Source organism: Candoia aspera, chromosome 7, assembly GCF_035149785.1.
Source record: "Candoia aspera isolate rCanAsp1 chromosome 7, rCanAsp1.hap2, whole genome shotgun sequence".
Taxonomy (NCBI): Eukaryota; Metazoa; Chordata; class Lepidosauria; order Squamata; family Boidae; genus Candoia; species Candoia aspera.
The window spans coordinates 25,370,787-25,393,970 of NC_086159.1; positions in this window are offsets into that span (position 1 = coordinate 25,370,787).

The following is a 23,184-nucleotide window of genomic DNA, read 5'->3' on the forward strand; positions in this document are numbered from 1 at the left end:
AACCCAGATTAACAAAATGCAATTCCTGTTTTGTCCAAACAAATAAACCACATTAGGGCTTAACATAATTAACACACAGTACACTAAAATAGCCCCCTCAGTATGCTGAGCTACAAGCTACACAACTCCTTTTCAGTGTAATTGAGCTTGTTGTATGAATGCAGCCCTTGTGTTGTATGAACTTCACTGTGTTTTATTTATAAATTATGGTTAGATAAACCATAGCTTAGTGAGATAGTTAGATAAATTGGGACTGTGTCTGCTTTGTCTGTGTGAATCCAGTCAGGGAGTTACCATAAGTTAAAGAAGGATGGGATGGGTAGGCAGTCATGGTTCCAGTCAATGTTGTTTAGCACTGGAGGCAAGTTATCCTTTGGTACAATGAAGGATGAGGCCTCTAGGTATCAGGTTGGTATTAGCCAGCTGAGAGGAGTAGAGACCAATAAGAGAGCTGCAGATCAGCATAAAACTTGCACAAGGTCTGTGTACTGCGTGTGGCTATGTGGATTAGTAGAAACAACTCAGTGGGCAACATAGGGAACTTCCATGTGAAATACAAGCCAGAGAATCCTGATGACAACAAAATGACATTGAATAAAAGACAGGAGGAAGATCACAAACTGGTCCAATTTGTATTTTACTGAAGAAAGCTGAGAGGCATCACAAAAGCCACATTGCTCCCATGGTGTCTCAATTGTATAAGAAAGCTCAAACCACGCAGGAGTGTCTCTGTTATTTTGGGGAGGCTTCATACACCTCTGAGCCAACATGGAAACAAAGTACAGGAATGTGGCTTACCACAAAACCTTGCAACTTGTGAGTTGAACCATTCATATGAATGACCAAAGATATAACACAATAAAACAACAACTGCCAAAAGAAGAGGCAGCAACAAAACATACACCCACATCTCAAAGGGGTCATCTTGGCCAAATGCCTGTGTGAAGAGCCAGGTCTTTAAGGCCCTCCAAAAGGCCAGTTGACCTTGGGGGAACTTCATTCCAAGGGCAGATGCTGCTCCAGAGAAGGGTGCTTCCAAGGCCCTGATAGATAGAGTTGTTTAATCAAAGGAACCCAGAGCACATCAACCCTGCCAGATCAAAGTGGCCGGGCAGATACTAGGGGAGGTAGGTGGTCCCTCAATAGCCAAGCAATCATATCACCAAATATAAGCAATAAAGCATAATATCATACAACCATGAATAATCAAATAGGAAGACATAATTTTAAAATGTAAAAACATGACATTATTATTAAAAGTTCAGATGCCAGGTTAAAACAAGGCCACTGTGGAGGAAAGGCTGAAGTATAAAAGCAGAGTTTTATAATTATTTTTCAAAAAGACATCACAGAATAAAGATGCAGAAAACTGTAACTCCTTGCTGACATCTAAGGGTGCTCCTGATTTTTACCAGCCCAGTTATGGTATCAGTATTGGAGGCCCCTCTAATCACAAATACAAAATATCAAGGGAAAGTTTACCCACAGTTTTGAGGCTGGAAACAAATGAAAATCACCTATATACTGTAAAATAAGTTTAAAGTTGTTTAAACTTCTCACTGAAATCTGAAGCTGGCAGTGGAATGTACAGAGGGCAGAAGTGGGGGGTAGAGGATGAGGAGGCTAATGAAACATGTGCTAAATGCTTAATATCCTGTTTCTGCTTTGCATGACACTGAATGCAGCACAATTATATTCATAGCAGGGGCCTGCAGGGTTTACCTAACCTGGATCAGCAGGATTGCTTTCCAACAGAAAAATCAACTAAGCAACAGAAAAATCAGCTAAGATAAGGTGTCCAGTAAGTAAGCCCAAACTTTACCTCATAAAGCAGCTGTAAGGTCTAGTGCATGATCACAACAGAGACCCAGGATGCTCCAAATGCTGTCAAAATGACAACTGGAGGGGACAATTTGAGAATAAGTGTGATCACTCACAGACACTGATGCAGATCTAATGACCATCAATGGTCATTTCTGAGATGCATCTCAGAAATCTAGCAAGAGAAGATGTTCACCTTTTCCTGCAGTTGTATAGTGTTCCACTGGCACTGGGAAATAAATCCACATTTTTAAACAACACTGTATATGTATATGTATATGTATATATATATTCATCCATTCATCCATCCATCCATCCATCCATCACTGGCACTGTATTACAAAGATAATGATTATAAAGCTTGTCTCACTTGCATAGAATTGTGGTACAAACATGCACTGGCAACTGTTTTTGCTACTGTTATGTCTGCATGACATAATAGTCATCAGATCTGAGGCAGCCTCAAGTCACCCTTAGCTGTACCAGTATTAAAATGGTGTTCCCTGTTATCCTGGTACAGGTTTTGCCATGGATGCAATCCATTTATGCTTTCTCATGCTCAGTGACCAAGGCTGAGTATAACTTTAAGACAATGAATTAGAACTAAAACTAAAAAAATATTAAAAAAAAATACAATAGCAAGATATAAAAAAATAATATATAAGGCACAAAATGAATGTATTAAGCGAATTACCAATGGCTAAAAATAGAAATAGTGAAATACTTAAACTTTAATTCAGTAGTGACTAAGATTTTAAGCTGCTTAAGTGATAGCTGTAGGAAGGTAAGCATGAATAAATGAATGTAAATTTGTTTAGGATCACAAACTATTGCTTAATATTGTAAAGCTATAAAATGCACAGTTTTAACATTCTGCCCTGAGGGTCTATAAGGTTCATAACAGGGAAGACTATATTATCACGCAATGAACAGTGGTGGCAATCGAGCAGAATTCAGTCGCTCTTCCAAAGGTCGTCTTCGAGGTGCCTGCCAACAGGAGAAGAATAAGATTGGCATCTGTTTTGCAGTGCCTGGTAGTTAAAAGATGTAATTAAATCTTTCTGCCAATTTGAATAAAAGGGGCAGTAAGAAGGACAGGTGCTGCCACTGAGTCAGTGTCTTCCAAAAGACATGGGCATTCATGTTCTTGTATAGGAATCCTGTTGAATCTCCTCCCCCAGACTGAAGGTAAGACATCGAATCTGGCCAATGTAAGAGCTTTTCTTACTGTTGGGCACAAAAATATATAGCCCTTGGACATAGTGACTATTCTGTGGGATTGCAATAAGGTGACCCCTGGGTGTGTGTGCAAAGATAGGTGGGAATGACCTTGGGAGACTGGGCCCAGAGATGCTGCCTGGGGAACAGTCAGATAAGAGACAACATAGTCCACAGCTGGATAATGGGCAGAGCAAGAGGCTAAGAAGGGATCCTCCCTAAGTTCTCAGCCTGTAAAGGAGACAGGGGGAAAACTGTACTTTCAGACTTGCAAGACTCTGTTAACGTAGCCTTACAATAAAGTAGAATGAGCTCAACTGGCTGTGTTTCCTGTCTGGTCCATCTGGTAAGGCTGACAGGGTAGAATCCACTTGGCACCTTTTGGCCAATTTAAGCTGGTATAGGCATGCCCACTGCCCTCCTGGCCCTTCCTGCCTCTTCCATTTTGCTTGGGCAGCGGAAGAGACTGGTGGTCTCAAATCTGTTGGTCCCCATCCAGGCCAGGACCATCCCTGCCTTGGCAGCTGACCAATAGTAGCAGCAGAGGGCTACATGGGGAAGTGTGAGAGAGCAAGCTGGGGCTCTCTCAGCTTGTTTTTCCCTGCACCAGCCAGCTGTTGTTCAGGCTGCTTTTTCTATCAGCTTATAGCACAGCAATTAAAAAGCTGTGTTCACAAAACACATTAGACCACAATTGGCTGGAAAAAAGCACAATCGGCTGGATTAATGCAACATACAAAATCATAATCCCTGGTTAAGAAACAACACTGGCTGGGTGCACATAACATGCAAAACTACAAGCACATTTTGAATTAACCACTCACTCAAACTCTGTTTCTAAATAGTCTCTGAACTTAGATATGCAACTCAGCATTATTGTTGTGTATATTGTTTTGCACACATGTTCAAACTGGGCATGAGCTGCTTCCTCCATCATGCCTGTTTTGAGCCCACCCTGTAGACACCACTGATCTGGAGAAATCTAGCCCTAATTCAACAAGTTAGTACAGGAAGGGAGTAATAAACAATATACATCCTCTATGAAAGTAAATTTAGAACTGGATAGCCATAATCCTGTGCAGCTCAGTGACTTACACCAGCAAGAGTCAACATTTTTTTTAGTGGAATTTATTCCTTCCAAAGATCATCAAAACTCAATTGCAAGCCTAAAGAACATGCAATTAGAAACATCATTGCCTGAAAATAAGCTTTGCTAACCAACTCTTTAAGAGCTGTTAATTTATATCTGCCCTCTCAAAATTTGTGTTCTCTAGATAAGACTTCTATGCCCCAATATCTGGATGCTGAATATTATGACTGTTGAAGTCCAACAATCTGAAGGTCAGCAGATTGGTGAAATCCTAGTTTACAGGAATTCTCTGCTACGTATTTTGTTAAACAATAGTTTATTTTTTATTTTAGATGTGTGCCCTGTGGATTGGAAGATGGGTTATACATTGAAATAATAAACAAGCTATTGTAGTATTGAAGAAGTCTACCTCCTTTAATATTGCAGTTCATGGAAGTTAGTGCCATTGAACACAGTAAGGCTTAATTGCTGACTGTGTTAACTGCTATGGCTCATGGCTAAGATGACTTACTGATTATAAATAAATATATTTAGGCACTTTTAAAAAAAACAAATAAATATAATTCCACAGTTCTTATCAATTTAGCTCATTTTTTATTTTATTTTACCTCATTATCTTGCTTAATATGCTTCCTTTGATACTGCATGTTTTATGTCATGTGATGATGTCCTTAGTTATATGCTATTAGTAATATAACTGGATTGTCCAATCTTTGCTTTGTATCAAATAAAATAATTTATTACAACCATAAGGCCAGTGAATATGAGCAAGAGATGATAAGACAAACATAAATTAGTTTGAATTCCATTGTCATATGGAATGTATGCTTCCTTTCCTATCTACAGTACACTCAAAGAAATTATGTATATTTAACTCATTGTTTAAAAACTAATCATATAACTAATACCTAATGATAGAACTAGATTTATAAATTCTCTAACTGTGGCACAAATGAAGACTTTACTTCTCCACACTATTTCCATTAAATCTGTGTGTCTTCATACATGGAAGGTTTAATTGTTCCCAGAATTGCCTCATTAACTTCAGAAAGGTTTACCATTTCAGACCCCAGAACTATGATGCTAATTAGAAAGGAACTGGCTTTAGTTTAAGGGAAGAATTGTATCTTCCTTGAGAGAAGGCTTATTCTGTCATTGACAGAGAGTTCCTGCCAGACAGTAGGAATTATCACCAGTTATATACATTTGGAGAATACCTATAAGCAAATGAATCAGTCCCAAGGCCAAACACACTAAGCTACTAAAATAAGCTACTTCAGCATTTAAATAACAAATATTGTTAAGTAATCTGTCAAGTCTTTACATTGTCCTACTAAATTAATCATGACTAGTCTCCTGGCAAAAGGCTCCTTCTCCACCTAATCCAATACATTTATGATTTCCAAAATGTGGATGTGCTGCCAACATTTAATAGCTATATCAATGCCCAAAAGGAGTAAACTGGGAGAAATGCCATTTTATTCCAGGATTAATATTGACTGGTCTGAGATTCTAGAAGACTGAGAGTGTGGCTAATTTTATGTATACCTGAGGAAATTTATCACTTTAAAAAATGGATGGTATGTCTGAAATACATGGAATATAAAGGATCTTTGTATGAAGAAAGTATATGGGAATAAAATTAGGCTGGCCTTTAACTATCATTTGCAAGGATAGCAGCTGTATCAATATTAATGATACCAAGTATTTATGTAGCATATTTCTGCAGAGCAAATGCTGAACAAATATGCATTTTATGTACTTTTACAACATGTTTGAGAAGGTTAGCTCATTTTTAAAATAACTTGGTTAAAGTATCTTCCTAAACCAGCATCATCTAAATTACACTGGCTTTCTGGTGAAGGATTATTTTGAGGGAGATGGGTGGTGATGAAATTTTATAAATAATAACAATTCTTATTTGGTTTTCTATTTCTTGAAAGTCCCAACTGAATCATGTAATCCTGTCCTATCCTTGAAATATTTTTTCTAGTCATTAGAATACTTGCTTCAACTAAACATAGATCAAGTTTTCTTTTAGGTGAATCCAGAAGAGGTGTATAAATTGTAATGTTTGGCAATTCTCCTTTGACCATTTTTAAATACTTCATTCAGTATTTTTAATGGGTTAGTTCAAGACTGAGCATAATCCTAATTCTCAGTATAAATATTGAGATATTTAGGATGGTGGATTAGTACTTCTCTGGCAGACCGTTATGACAGAGAGGAACACTGCTTAAGGGGCTCCATTGTTGCAAACTATTAGTGAAAACTGAGAAGGATTTTATTTATGAAAAATAGAAATAAGCATATTTTTAGCCAACTTCTAAGAGATGAACCAGTCTTCCCCAGCGTGATGTCCTCCAGATGTATTGGACTAATGGTATTTATAATAATGCTGTATTAACTGCCAAACCTCTATAATTATTAAGATTGGGATTCAACATATTTGGAAGGTCTCTGTTTGGGAAGAGTAGCTCAACAGTACAACCATATACATGTCTACTAGAACCTGACACCTCTTGTTGTGTTTGACAATTTTCAGTTCAATTGATGGAGAAATGTCTTGTCTTACCTCTATGCCTGAAAAAGCAATGCCAATTATTAGATAAAGAACTTTAGATTGTGAGCATCAACAGGATCTGGCTAAATTACCAGATACCATTTACCCTGGAGGATTTTTAAGCATTTCCAACAAACCGGATACATTATTCATCTAACCACCAGGAAGCAGTGTAGGGCATTTAAGGTGTTTAATCTTTTAACACCAGTAATCTTGGATGGCAACAGTTGTCATATACTTATGGAATCCATATCTGCTCTTGGGGAGGCTGAATCCCTGATTCATGTTCAGCTGAGTTTGCTGCTATTTGTACCATTCATATTATTCTGGTTTTGACTAATATACCTGGTACAGCTGATATAATTTATACTTCCTGTTACTCTTAGTGTGGCCAAATTTTGTGCTTCAACTCATCAAGTCCACCAAATTGCTCCTCAGGAATCAGATTAATTATGAGTTATTTTTGCCGTTAGCTTTATTTGGACCGTGCCAATATGATTTTTGTGTTAATGTTTTGCTTATTTTGTTATGTTGTTTTGCACTGCTCAGTTACTATAATAATATGTGATTGATTAGAATGGGTCTCTCAGAACTAGGTTGCTTTATAGGCAATACAACAATAAGATTCTAGGATAGATCATACATTTTTACTAAAATCTGACTTATAATTTGAAATTTCACTTTTTTTTCTTCCCCTGCAAAAGAGGTTGCAGTTTTATATCTTATTCTCTTATTTTTAGGGATATGCAGAAATATGTTTCATGCTGAACTCAGGACAAAAATGCCCCATTCAAGCTGTTTTATTGAAAAGTGTTGACTCCGCTGTATTCTAACAGGACAAAATTCAGACTGGTTGAAATGTTCTGGGTGGAACAAAACCCAAAATAGTTAGAATGTTCCAGCAGTAGGAAATAGTGGATACTTATTTCAGGACTCTTTATTGTCTTATTTTGCTTTCCTGTTTTTTACCCCAAAGTACATGGGATGGTGATTGCTAACTGCCATCTGATATACTGAAAAAATGGCCAAGGAGCTGATTTTTTTTTAATATTACAAATCACTCCCCCTTTTCCTTTTTTGCTGCCTGTCTATGTGTGAGGGCTCAAGCTGACAGAATGGGAAGCAAATATCCTCAGACCACATACAAATGTTATGTAGACATGGTACATGTACCCTCTGCATTCCAGTCTGGAAAAAGAGGAGCAAAAACTTTCTTACAGGAGAAAGAAACCTAGGAATTAACTTTTGAAGGCTCGTTGTGTTTATTCCTTATACAGCCTGTGTCAGCCTCTTTTCACTTAGGGATTCATTGAAACATACAACTTAACCAGATCTGCCTAAACTTATACACCCCTGAAAGTGCAAGATTATTTCATTCATTCATTCATTCATTCATTCATTCATTCATTCATTCATTCATTCATTCTTCAAATTTATATAGCTTCCCATCTCATATATATGAATCTGGGCAGCTTACAAACAATTCAAACAAATATAAAAAGAACAAAAAAGAACAACAGAACCATTTAAAAACAAGAAAAAAAATATAAAAGCATATTAAAAAGCCCATCATAAAATACATAAAACTCACAGCCCCTAATCTCATTCATCAAAACAATCTGTACAGCCACTGCACTGGCTCTACCACACCCGTATCCTCCTGGCCATTGGCAAAACCACATCTTCAGGGCTTTGCAAAAAGCCAGTAAGGTCAGGGTTTGATCAAGGTCTGATTTCCAGGGGGATGATGTTCCACAGGGCGGGTGTCACAGCAGAAAAGGCTGTCTTCCTTGGTCCTGCCAGAGGACACTCCATGGCTGACAGGACCCTCAACATGCCCCTCCTGCCAGACCTGATGGGACCGGTAGATGTAATTGGGGAGAGGTGATCCCTCAAGTAACCCATTCCTCTGCCAGGTTTGATTGTAACAACCTTCTCAGGGAAATTTCTCAGAATTTATTTTCTCCTATGAAAGCAAAATTTCCTTTGGCAAATTGAATGAGAACTGGTAGAAAAAACTGCAGGAAAATTTTCTGCATGACACTACACCCATGACAATGTTTGACAGGAAACAGACTGTTCTGAGTGGCACTGCTGAGAGACTGAGAGGCTGTGCTCACAGTCACTCGTGCCCTCATGACCTCCCATCTGGATTACTGCAATGCACTTTACATGGGGTTGCCCTTGAAGAGCATTTGGAAGCTTCAGCTGGTGCAGAATGTGGCTGCGTGGGTAGTAAATAGAGTCAGATATTCGACACATGTAACACCACTGCTCCATGAGCTGCATTGGTTGCTGGTGTGCTTCTAGGTAGAATTCAAGGTGCTGGTTGTCACCTTTAAAGCCCTTCATGGGACCAGGTTATCTAAGGGACTGTCTTCTCCCAGTTGTTTCTGCCCATCCAATTTGATCTGGTAGGTTGGGTATGCTGCGGGTCCCGTCAGCCAAGGAATGTCAGTTGGTGGGAACTAGAAGGCGTGCCTTTTCAGCCATAGTGCCTGCCATTTGGAATATTCTCCCTACAGAGATTAGGATGTCCCCGACCCTGTTGGCCTTTTGTAAGGCCATGAAGACCTGGTTATGTGCCTGGGTCTGGGGCCCTGAATGTGTGAATGGTCCCCTTTCTTGGTTATATTAACATCTATGCACTGCTTACTTGGTGGCCATGTATATTTATTTTGTAATTTAGTTGTTTTTAATTGAAATTGTTTTAATTGTTTTATAGTTTTTATTCACTTCGATTGATAGTTTTTATTGTTGTAAGCTGCTCTGAGTCACTTGCTGAGAAGGGCAGCTATAGAAATTGAATAAATAAATAAATAAAATTGCATAAACTATAGAGGACACACATATATAAGTAAGAGTTTCCCTTCTGTTTCCTTTTTTATCTTTAAGGTGAGCCTAGTTTTTTTCAGTTAAAGAGTTTTTTAAAGCATGATTTAAAAGAAATAAGCAAAGACGGTTTGTATTCTGTGGTAACAGGGTTTTATATAATCTTTTCAGATCTGAGTGGGCCCAATACCAAGCTGGGGGTTTCCCGGATTGCGAATTGCGAATGAAAGGAAAGGTCCTCTCTTTTCAGCAGGAAACTGTCAGTGTTGAGGGAAGATCTTCTTCATCCTCATCAACATTTGCTGAGAAAAACTGGTGCTTCAGTCAAACAACATGTAAACAACAAAGCAGATAGCAATTAGACTGTCAGCATCAAACAGCTCTGCTTCATTGTAGCGCCTAACAATTTGCTAGCAGTTTTGTGATCAGTAGAATCTATGAATTTATTTTCTCATCCTCTCCAGATATTGCCCTGATCTTAAAGAGAGCATAAATTATTAAAGTGGATAAACTTGGCTAAAGAAACAAGTGGTCTGTTAACACTAAAAGATGAAAAACCATTTAAAACCCAAAAAAGAACAGATTAGGAAGTGATTAGCATTATTATTATTAGTGATACTATGAAATAATAATAATAATAACAACAACAACAACAACAATAATAGCAGCAATAAAAGTCCATCATGTAGGACTTCCAATACTCCTAGCCCATTTTACTCAAACATGGACTAAAGCTACCACAGAATTTCTGCAGTGGTTGTGGTGTAGCTCAGTCTTGATTTCTGAGCTGTTTATGGAACCTGTGTTACTAGTTATGTTAATATATAAATTAGCTTTCTTAAAGTGGTTGCCAGCAGACCCATTAGACTCCTGTCACTCCCATCCAGAAAAGTGATTTAGGGAGCCATGAGAGTTCAGTCTACCTGGAGATTGCCACCTTGGGAAAGGCTCAACCTGTGGAGAATTAAGGGGCAAAATAGGGAAGGGAAAGATAAGTCAAGAGGAAAAAAATAATAATTTGTATGAAGAAAGTTTGGGAGTGATGTTCCACAAGTCAGAAAAGAAGTGAGATTGCAGAAGCAGAATTACTTTTCAATTCAGTGCAACTCAATTTTTCAGGCAAAAAAGGGAATATTTTACAATACAATCGATCTGGAGAACAAAACATGAGTTGTGACTGCAGTTCCAAAATTAAGGTGCCAAGGTGGGGCAGGCTGATGCAAAAAGGTTTCTGTTCATTGGGCCACCCTGAGTCAGTCAACCTGTTTTTTTCAACTTCCTCCCCATATGTAAGATTTGGTGACAGTAAAAACAGATGTAAAGAAAATCAATCTCACCATGAACTATAACAGTAAAATGGGTACTGGCCCTGTTTTGTTTATGTGCAGAAAATAACTACAAGAATCGTTTGACAGAGCAAACTGATTAAAGCAACAATTTGTTTCTTTTGCTAGAAAGCATTCCATGTGCAACCCATTATAGCAGGTTTGTCCATTAGGACAAGCCTAGACTAGTTGACATTTCTTTGAAAGATAATGCAGCATATTTTTTGCTCTCAATTTTTTTAAAGCTTACCAAAGAACTATACTTGGATGCAGCCGAAACTAAGCAGCATGCATTTTGGATATTAAAAGTAAACATGATCAAATAACATGTTTTTTTTTTCCCTAAGAGAAACATTTTGTAAATTAACGAATACAAAAAAAAAATGCAAATTGTGATGCAACTGAGTGTGAAGAGAATTATAGTTTGCACAAGATATTTGTCTTTGTTGTCGGGCAGAGAGCTCAAAATCATGGCTAAATGATCAACAGACATTTCAGAAAATTTGGTGCGTATTTAGTGGTTGCTTTTCCCATCATCCCCTGATTCACAGTTCTCTCTTCGTTCTGTACAGAGTAGCAAAAGGAGAATGAAGCAAGCATACATTCTGGTAAACTCATCTGCCAGGAACTGAATGTTTGAGATATATTGAATAAGATTCTCACACAAAAAGTACAACATGGCACAGTCTTTTTAGTATCTGTAAGAAAATAATAATAATAATAATAATAATATTCACAGTTATTATAATAATAATATTCACAGTTATTTTTCCCCCCAAAAAGCCAGTTGTTTTCTAGATCAGGGAATCAACCAATGCCTGATTCCTTAATATATAAGCTCTCTTCACACTCTACCACTGAGCAGTAGAAAGAGCTACAATTGTACACCCCAGCCACCTAGTTTAACCCAATGCACTATGGTATTATTTGGGTGGTTTGGCTTGGATTCATTATTATGTGAAGCCAGCAAATGGGGTTCATGAAACCATAACTCCGTAATAAAATATGAAACATCATGCAATACCTGACTAAGCTTCTTATGTTATGAATGTCTATATTTTATATCTTGCCTTTTTGTATTTATGTATTTATATTTATATTGTATTAATTTTAGTGATATTTTAATCTTTTATTTTTAACTGCTTGTAAACTGCCCAGAGTCATTGTAATATGAGATGGGCAGGGAAGAAACACGATAAATAAATAAATAAAAATGTTAACACCTGGGATCTCCTCATAATCTGTTTGATTATGTCATCACTGCAAAATGGCTTCTTCTCACTTTCATCCATAAATGAGTACAACTGCAAGCAAGCTGCCTATTTTTTATATGGGTGAATGCTCTGTTCTTTTCAAGGCTGAATGAAAACCAAGAGATGATGCATTATGTACCAAAGAAATCAAGTGATTCAAAAGCTTCAGTGTCTGATTCTTCTACCTTATGTACAGCTGCAGGTAACGCAAGTCCTGTTTTGTTTTGATTTACTAAAAAGTGAAGTTTGCTATAGACTGGATAAAGATACAAATCTGCATTCATGACATACAAATTATCCCATTATATGAATACCTACTTATTTTTTTTAAAAAAAGACTGGACTGAACTATGAACAATCTCCTGAAAGAATCAATGCCCATCTCCTTTTCCATGTATAAGCAGTGATAGTGGTGGTGGGAACCCCAACCTTTGCTGGTATAAGTCAGTGCTGTAATCCTTCCTCATACTCAAAGGCTATGGCTTCCTCCTAAGAACTTCAGGAAGGCCACTGCCTAAAATATAGTATTTAAATTCTGAGGACAGCATGTAAAAAAGCAAGTTGAGCCTTTTGCCAAGATATATAAGTAGCAAGAACACAATGGTTTGGGATGTGACAGTGATGGAGACAGAGCTTAAGAATTTCTATCACATAATTGTACAACATGGCATCATTGTGCTTGTGTCATCATTTGGGTGTTACTGTGATTTGTTGCTGCTGCTGCTGAAAACCAGTACTTTTTGTTAATTATGGATGTTAATGGTAAATTCACAACAACATTAGCTGACACATTTTGACCAAAAATAATTTCTTTAGAGATGAATGCTAAAGTGGAATCGTGTTACATGATTCTGGTTCACCCAAACCACTGTTAGGAAAGAAACTTAACTAACCCAAAAGTGATCCCAAATATCCCTTTTACTGCATAGTAATATTGTTATCCTGCTTTAGAAAAATCTAATGATATAGGCAAGTGTTAGTGAGGTTGAATGGGCCTTAAGAAGCATTGCTAACAACAAGGCAGCAGGAGACGACGGTATCCCAGCTGAACTGTTCAAAATCTTGCAAGATGATGCTGTCAAGGTAATGCATGCTGTATGCCAGCAAATTTGGAAAACACAAGAATGGCCATCGGATTGGAAAAGATCAACTTATATCCCCATACCAAAAAAGGGAAACACTAAAGAATGTTCAAACTATCGAACAGTGGCACTCATTTCACATGCCAGGAAGGTAATACTCAAGTTCCTGCAAGGTAGACTTCAGCAATTCATGGAGTGAGAATTGCCAGATGTACAAGCTGGGTTTAGAAAAGGCAGAGGAACTCGGGACCAAATTGCCAATATCCGCTGGATAATGGAAAAAGCCAGGGAGTTTCAGAAAAAGATCTATTTCTGTTTTATTGACTATTCTAAAGCCTTTGACTGTGTGGGCCAGAACAAATTGTGGCAAGTTCTTAGCGGTATGGGGATACCAAGTCATCTTGTCTGCCTCCTGAAGAATCTGTATAACGACCAAGTAGCAACAGTAAGAACAGACCACGGAACAACGGACTGGTTTAAGATTGGGCAAGGAGTACGGCAGGGCTGTATACTCTCACCCTACCTATTGAACTTGTATCCAGAACACATCATGCGACGTGCTGGCCTTGAGGAATCCAAGGCTGGAGTTAAAATCGCTGGAAGAAACATTAACAATCTCAGATATGCAGATGATACCACTTTGATGGCTGAAAGCGAAGAGGAACTGAGGAGCCTTATGATGAAGGTGAAAGAAGAAAGTGCAAAAGCTGGCTTGCAGCTAAACCTCAAAAAAACCAAGATTATGGCAACCAGCTTGATTGATAACTGGCAAATAGAGGGAGAAAATGTAGAAGCAGTGAAAGACTTTGTATTTCTAGGTGCAAAGATTACTGCAATGCTGACTGCAGTCAGGAAATCAGAAGACGCTTAATCCTTGGGAGAAGAGCAATGACAAATCTCGATAAAATAGTTAAGAGCAGAGACATCACACTGACAACAAAGGTCCGCATAGTTAAAGCAATGGTGTTCCCCATAGTAACATATGGCTGCGAGAGGTGGACCATAAGGAAGGCTGAGAGAAGCAAGATCGATGCTTTTGAACTGTGGTGTTGGAGGAAAATTCTGAGAGTGCCTTGGACTGCAAGAAGATCAAACCAGTCCATCCTCCAGGAAATAAAAGCAGGCTGCTCACTTGAGGGAATGATATTCAAGGCAAAACTGAAATACTTTGGCCACATAATGAGAAGACAGGACACCCTGGAGAGTGGAGGGCAAAAGGAAGAGGGGCCAACCAAGGGCAAGGTGGATGGATGATATTCTAGAGGTGATGGACTCGTCCCTGGGGGAGCTGGGGGTGTTGATGACCGACAGGAAGCTCTGGCATGGGCTGGTCCATGAAGTCACGAAGAGTCGGAAGCGACTAAACGAATAAACAACAACATAGGCAAGTGTTACTACCCATTAAAAAGCTAAGAATTTACTTTGCAATCTTGGTGAGTCAGAAGGACCATGGAACCCTTAAGGTCTATATTCCTCATACACATTAGCCCTAATCAGACATTATGTCTGAATGGGATACAAGAACACATATGGGGAGATGGGACTGTGCAGACCAGCCCCAGTTCCTGTTTTCCTCTTCCTTATGTTGAACAACAAGTATTTGCACTAACAGGAGCCCTAATAAGGCAGCCTAAGAAATTTTAGACACAGTCTTAATAATCAACCCTCTTTAAAGGTCAGTTTGGATGATACAATCAAAGTTTGTATTCTTTTTTTCATCATTTCCCCATGCCATTCCATGCTTTACAAAACCTTGATTTTTTAGAGCAAATATAAAACAACAACAAAAGATTACCATATTTGTACTTGATTGTACATATTATGCTTGATTTTAAAACGTAATACTCTGAGCACATGTGGTTTCACATCCCAAACCTACTTAAATTAAGGAATGGCAACCGGTATAAAATGTGGTTTGTTTCTACTGCCCTGGTGTTAAATACATTTGTAAGGAAATAAACTCCTATAAAAGAGATATTATAATTTGAAAATAAAACTAAAAAATAAACATATGCTACACCTGATCTTAGCCATAGAGGATTTAAACAAACAGAAAATTAATTGTTTCTTTCAAATAAATAGAAGATCAATGAAGTTGAATGTTGACTGGGATGCCCCTCAAGCTTTTATACAGGGTCAGACTATCAAGGAGGAGGAGGAGGAGGAGGAGGAGGAGGAGGAGGAGGAGGAGGAGGAGGAGGAGGAGGAGGAGGAGGAGGAGGAGGAGGAGGAGGAGGAGGAACTGCTAATTTGGAAAAGAAGTCATGGAAATTTTGAATATCTTTGTGAGAAATCCTCCTGGAATTATATAAAGCTTTTATGTGTGCCAAACTGCAACTTGGTCATTTGTATGTCTTCAAAATTGAATATTCATTAAAGCGTAAAAAGCAGATTTATTGGGAACAAGAGGAAAAACCAGGGAAATTGTTGGCCTCTCAGCTGAAACAACTGCAACAACATAATATAATATCTACAATTAAGGAGTCCATGGGTAAAATATATAATGAGTCAGGAGCTATAAATTTGCAATTTTTATATTTTTATACTTGACTTTATAGTTTGAATCTGGAGATCCCAGATGAGCAGATTGATCTTTAAAATAAAATAAACCGTCCAAATAATTCCCAAGCTCACTTGGTTGATTTAGCTGTACTTTTAAATTTACAAGAAATATTATATACTATTAATTTTATGAAAACTGGAAAGTCCTCTGGTCCAAATGGGTTTCAGATAAGGAGCTTGGCTCCTATGCGGTGTATATATAGCATGAACCCTTTTAAAAGAAGTCCTTCCCTTATCATTTGATGACAGTCTTATCTTGTTAAATGTAGATGCAAAAATATTAATTACAGCTTATCCATGGAGGTTGCAGAAAGTGTACCATCAATTGTACATTGTGCATAGTCTGGCTCTTAGATTATAATAAAATTATAATTTTAACCCCTCTGCTCAGATTATTACTAATGATATTATTTCCCCATCAAATAAGATGTGCTATGGAACTCATCAGGGATATCCACTATTTATCCTAAATATAACTGTCTCAGAATATTTGACTTATCTTATTAGACAATGTATAGTTATTCAAAGTATACAGATGGCTGGTACTGAATACAAATTGCTCTTTTATGCAGATGCCATTTTAGAATATAAATTTCCTACAAAAAATTATCAAAATTGTTTTCCTGATTTTGCGGATATGGTACAACGATATGTTACATATTCTAGACATACAATTAACTGGACAAATCTAATCTATTCTCAGTTGATGACATCTTTTTAAGTGGTATTTGTTTATTGCTGAGAATTTCTTAAATAGCAAAGAATAATAACCCGGAGAAAAATATTTTGTTAATGGATGTTGTTATTGAAAAGCATATAATTGTCATAGGTTTGAATTTTGTGATGGTGACAAATAAGGCAGTGCACACAAATCAAACTGGGAGAGTAAGTATTTTTATTCTTGAACAGGTTTATTAATTGTAGGGGGGCAGAGAGATGACCTTTGAGAAGGAATCCAGAGGATCTTAGGGAAATAGCGGGTGCAGGAGAAACGTGTATTTAGTCCATAGAGGAGGAAGACTGTTACAGAGAGACTCAGACTAGCTCCCCCCCACACACACCCTGGGGCAGTGTTTCTCAACCTTGGAAACTTTAAGATGTGTGGACTTCACTCCCATGATGGCTGGGGAGTTCACACATCTTAAAGTTCCCAAGGTTGAGAAACACTGCCCTGGAGTATAAGAGGGAGGGAAGGGAAGACTCAGAAAGATTTGCAAGGTTTTGTTATTATTGCCTGTCTCAATAAAGTATAGTTCTAGTCTTCCTGTAGAGTCAGTTTCCTGATCTAATCTAACTTGAAGGCTGACAAAAATAAAGCTTATTACTTAAGCTCTTTGCCAAGTTATTTATAGCAAGTCTTAGATTCTAAGTATTCTTCTAGTTGAATACTTTTGAACACAGTGCTACTGTGTGAATTATAAGCCCTGCTTGTCTGTAGACTCTTCTTACTTTTGTTTTCTCCCAGTGGAGTCCACAGGAGTGTGTCTCTCAAAATTGGCAAGGTGGTGGATGGTTCTCCAGCCTTTGGATTACTGCAGGGTTGGATATCAATGCACCTATTAAGGAGGTGGGGCTTACACTGCAAAACTCCATCTGCCAACTGATTGCTGATTTTGACACACACATACCCTGTGGATGCTGCTGTTTCCCTCTCTATTATGGTTTATAATTATTTATTGTTTTCAGTTATTCTCTCCTGCCTTGAATGGTAAAGTTGTCTTAACTTTCAGTTAGCTAGACAGGCTTGGATTATTTGATTCCCCCTTCCCATCAGCTTTTAGCTCAAGTATGGCAAAGAAGACACAGAGTCACAGGCTTGTTTCCCTTCTCCATGGTCCTCAGCCCTGCTTGTCCCCTTCCTTTTGGAATCTTCAAATCAAAGCCCTCCTCTTTGGGATTTTTTGGGATTTTCAATTTGAAATTGAAATCCTCCTGTCTGGGATCAGTTTTTTAAGCCAACATGCCTCCGGAAGACTTGAATCGTCCACTTGAGCTTTGCACTTTTCCTGTCACACATAGGAGCAGATTCTTCTTCTTCCAATGAATGACAGTTCTCTTCTATAAACATCAATTTTCCCACCAGCTACATCACACCATGTTCCACACCACCCAACAGTCCTAAATTTCTGGTTAAAGCTTTAGACTCCATTCATCACCTAGAAAGATAAGGTAGCTACATGCATTTTGTGCAGCTTAGGGTCCAAGCAATAAGGATGAACTCCTGTGACTGATTACTTTGAGGCACTCAGTAATTCAGACTGCTAATGATATTAATAGATTATTGAAAATACCCATTAATTTATGGGAAGAAATGTGAAAATGAATTTTATTTCCAGATATGTATGTATGTATGTATGTATGTGTGTGTGTGTGTGTGTATGTATGTATGTGTGTGTGTGTGTATATATATATATATATATATATATATATATATAATATAAATATAAATATCTGGAAATAAAATTCATTTTCACATTTATTTCTTATGGGTTATTTATTTCTTATGGGTTATTTATTTTTACATTTATTTTTTCTGTGTTATCTACTTTAATTCTACTTAGTTATTTCAGAAAATTCAGGAAGGGGTTGACAAATTTTTACAGGAAAGTCAGACCTCATAAAAGGTTTTCTCTTTGTAAAATTATAACTCCCATATGAAAGTGGAGGTTTAATGTCCCATACTTTCAGTTGTATCATTGCATATATATATATATATATATATATATATATATATATATATATATATATTCATTCATTCATTCATTCATTCATTCATTTATTTCTGGGATTCTTTGGAATAAAAATTACTTTGAATATGAACCACTATAAATGCAAGTAGGAAATTATTATTTGTTTTTGTTTTAAATCTCACCAGGTACTCAAGTCTAATTTTGCATGGATTAGATTGTATTCCTTGAACTAAGGACAGTAAAGCATAGCTGGATGTTATTTGGAAAAAAATTAAGTGTGAACCTTGTTCTCATGAGAATTGGCTTCTGAGATAATTCCTATTTAAAGACAATATGAAGTTTTTTTAAAAAAAATACTTTGGCTGAAAAAGTGGTTAATAACTTAAATCAACTTAGTGCAAATTATAGTGTTAGAGAGGCTACAAAAATAATATACTGGCCTGAAACTGCTGAATGCCAATATATCTAGTTAAAATATTTGTCATCTTCTCGATGAGACTAATTCCTAATTTTTTTTTTCAGGTTTACTGGACATCTCAGTGGATATTCTAAAGGGTTAGTTATCTACCTTTCCATGTTGTAGAAGTAATAAATGTGAAACCGTGTTAACACATATAAATTGAACATGCCCACTGGTTGTTTCATATTGGTTTCATATTATTAATATTGTTAATAAGGTTTTAGCAAAGGAGTTAACAGTTAAACATGTCAATGTGTTGTTGAATTATATCCCTAACATTTGGAGTTTATTTAGGAGGAACTTTGGATCTATCACACCTGGGTAGCATATACTTTTAAATACCTGCATTGTATCAAAGTCATACAATGTTTCGAATAAGCAATATACAGTAATCAGTATATGGATGACACATAACTCAACCTCTTATTTCTACTGGCTGATCACAGGACAGGGCTGGAATAGAAGAGGACAAATAAACTGTCCTCTAAATAGAAGAGACCGAGATGCTGTGGGTAGGGAAATTGACTGCTCTGGACAGATGTGTCCATTGCACCCTAGATGAACTTACATTTACTCTGAAAGAAGTTTATTGCTTGAGAGCTCCTACGAATTCAATACTATTTATGGAGGCATGAACTAATGCCTTCTCCTATGGAAATCAGTGTACCCACTGTGGTTGCCTATGGAGGCCTTCCTGATTTTGCCTTTATCTGTGGATATTCAGTAGCTATCAAATAGAATGGGGCCTTTTCTGTGGTACTACACCTTCTTCTTCTGCATCCTCTTCCTCTTCCCCACACACACACACAGACACACACACACATGCACACATGCACATACATACATACATACTTATTTCAGCCTTATTTCAAATCAGACACATATTGGAAACACTTCTTTTTATCCAGACATTTTGATATTTCATACCAGTACTTTTCCACTGTTCATGGCCAAAAATATTCTATTTTTCTGATTGCTCAGTTGTGTTGGCTACCTATTTGCTTCTGAATGCAGCATGGTACTGGTGCTTACTTTTAAAGCCTTTCCTGGATTCAGATAACTTGAGTCATATAGACCTGCCCAGGTACTGGGTACTGTATAGGATAAGTAGCAAAAGGTAGTTAGGCTGATGACAAACAGGGTCTTTTCACTGGTAACCTTGTATTTATGCATTTGCTTCCTCTTGGAGATAGTTTGTCTCCTTCCTTGTTGTTTTTTTTAGTAAAAAGGCTATCATTTCAGACTGCTTTTAATTAAAAGGACAGTGTTGAATGTTATCCTTAGATGTTGCATCTCTAAATATGGCCAGCTTGAAATGATGCACTTTTTGTCTACTATTTTTGTTACTGCTGTTGATTTTATCTTTGAATTTTATCCTTATTTTAATGCGATTTTATTATATATTTGCAGTGCATTCTGGGAAAATGCTTGTATTTGGAAAGGTGGCTTACAAATCTCTTCAATCCAATAATGGACAGACAGACAGACAGACAGAAAGAAAGCCCACTATGAGTTCCTTGAGAAAGTACTGGATTCCCTGTAATTCTTTCCAGAACAATACTGAGCATTTGCTAATGATGGTAAAGGATGATCCCCCCACCTTTATTAGTTGCATGGGAGACCTGATAGAAGTCTTGTTTTTCACAGTCATTCCACCACTGTTCCAAAAGCACCCATTACTTTTGGGAAGAATGCTACTTTTTTACCACTTTCAAACCCCATAGTTAGGTGGCCATTAATCAGAGGAATTTTTTTGTATTATTTCATCACATTTAAGCCTGTTTTTCTTTAGATGAGACTTAATCATAAAGAGGTTCAGGTATAATTATAGCATGGTTCTATTCCTTAATTTTTAATGTGTTTCTCACCCTCTCTGTTCCTAAAAGTACTGCATTTTGTTGTTACTACTGCTTCAACTTTTTAATGATTGCCTGAATGCACAAATGTGTTTGGAGAAACCAAAAGGCAGATCAATCGTGTCAATGGAACAATACTTTATCCTCTTCTATCCTCAGTTGTACAAATTGGAGGTAAGATAATAAATTCCAGGAGATAAAATTTCAAGTGAATTGCTTGCTGTCCTCATGAATAAAAATAAAACAACAGTTCAACTGATACAATTCTCCTCCTTCCATTGATTATTCCTGCATATCTGTTTCTGTGATTTAGTTTTGCTTTGAGATTTCTGATATGTTATACCTTATTGATTTCATTAGTTTCTTTTTAATGTACAATATCTTCTGCATCCAAAATTCAGAAATGCTTTAATTCCTTTGGAAATGCACCAATCCTGAAAATAATAAAGTCTTTTTGACTAAAGCTAACCTGTAGGTTTCTTTGCAATGGTTCAGATGTTATTTGCCATTACCTTCTTCTGGGATTTTTTTTTTCTTCCCTGAACAGCATTCAGCTGAAAAATTTCCTAGAGGGTACCCATCCAAGTACTAACTGGGCCTGTTCCTGCTTAGTATCCAATTCCAGGCAAGGTCAACCAGGCACTGCGACTTTCTTGGGTCAAAGTATTGAAAATGATTGGTTTCACCTAAAGAAGCTTTGGAATTCAACCAAAAAGGAAGGTATAGCATTCTCAGTGATTTTCCCATGCTGATCCACATGTTTTTGTTTTTATTTATTTTATTTATTTATTTTCTATCCCACCTTTATTATTTTTGTAAATACCTCAAGGCAGCTAATGTCCTAACAGTCAGGAACCACACTGAGACGAGAAGTAGGTCTCTAGTGTTTTATTACTGCTACCTTACACAGAAAATCCTAACAAACTGAAGAAGCGTGGGAAAAACCCAGACAGATAAACCCCAAAAGTCAAGGCGGGTCTGATCTGTGTCTCTTTGAATGCCTGCTTAACTCCTCAGTACTACGCATGCGTTTTCCCCCCTGGATAGGGGCCCCCTCCTGCTCACCGTCAGTACTCATGACATCTAACATACCTAATACTCCTTCCTCCTCCTATTTTTCCCACAACAAGTTGGGCTGAGAAAGAGTGACTGGCCCAAGGTCGCCCAGCCGGTTTTCATGCCTAAGGTGGGACTAGAACTCACAGTCTCCTGGTTTCTAGCCCGTTGCCTTAACCACTAGATCAAACTGGCTCTAGTTTTTGCTTTGAAATACCATTAGCCCCCATAGAACCTATTGTTTTGGAGGAGATACTGGGGTACAAGTATTTTGGAGGTTTTTGTTTGTTTATTTTTGGAATAGTTCTTTCTTTGATCTAAATTCTTGTCACTTTCTGTTCCTCCCCACCTACTTTGTACACTATCTAAAAATTAGATTATGATTGAAGTTTTTTTCAGTCTATTTAAATGTCCCCCAAAATATATGACAAGCCAAAATAGGAAACAGAAAGTTGGATTAGATATCTTATAAGGCCAGGGTTGGACCACAGGAAAAAGTCCAGGACACCATAACTCAGAGTTGGCCCAAATGAATATCCAGAGGGGATCAGATTATATGACTAATACATGACAGGGCCAGTTTCTGCACCTGGGCTGGCATGGACATGCTGTAGCTTAAAGAGTACAGTACAGTCACAGTAATCAGGGTGGGATATACTGTATCATTTAATATTCTTTTCTATAATACAACAGTGCTGTTTCCAAGTAAATGTGTGCACATTCAGGGTAAGAGAAATACACACACACACACACACACACACAAACATTCTTTAGACAGGTGGATGCCATGTTATCCAAAGCTTTTGAGAACTAACACATAAGCAAGATACTTTGATTGCACAGCCTTTTCAGATAAAAGCCCCAATCCATTTTCAGATTTGCACATTCTTGAGCATGCCAAGAGTGATGGTTAACGTCAGTGAGTTCCCTAATTTAAATTCGGTGACTATTATGTCACACAAGGCTGTTTGTAAAGCAAATTACATTGTGAGTGGTGGATACATGGGATAATGATGATGAGGGTACCATGTATCCATTATGTACCTCTGTGGAGCCTTTATACACTACCAATGGTCCTTAGTCCACAGGTTGAGGGCATTATTTCTTTTTTTTTCTCCTAAGCAAGCAAGCAAGCAAGCTAGCTAGCTAGCTTAGTAATTAAATGAAATACTGCATCCAACAGTCCAGTTATGTTGTTTCAATTGGATAAATATTTTGGGGATGTGTGTTCAAGTATTGTGTATAGGTTCAATTGGAGTGAATTGGGAAAGCTCATATAAAAGCAAATATGTCTCTGTTTTTACTAGAAGCTGCTCTTAAATTTTATGAGAAAGATAGAGACAATTTGTTAGTTTCTTTTTAAAAAAATATCTCTA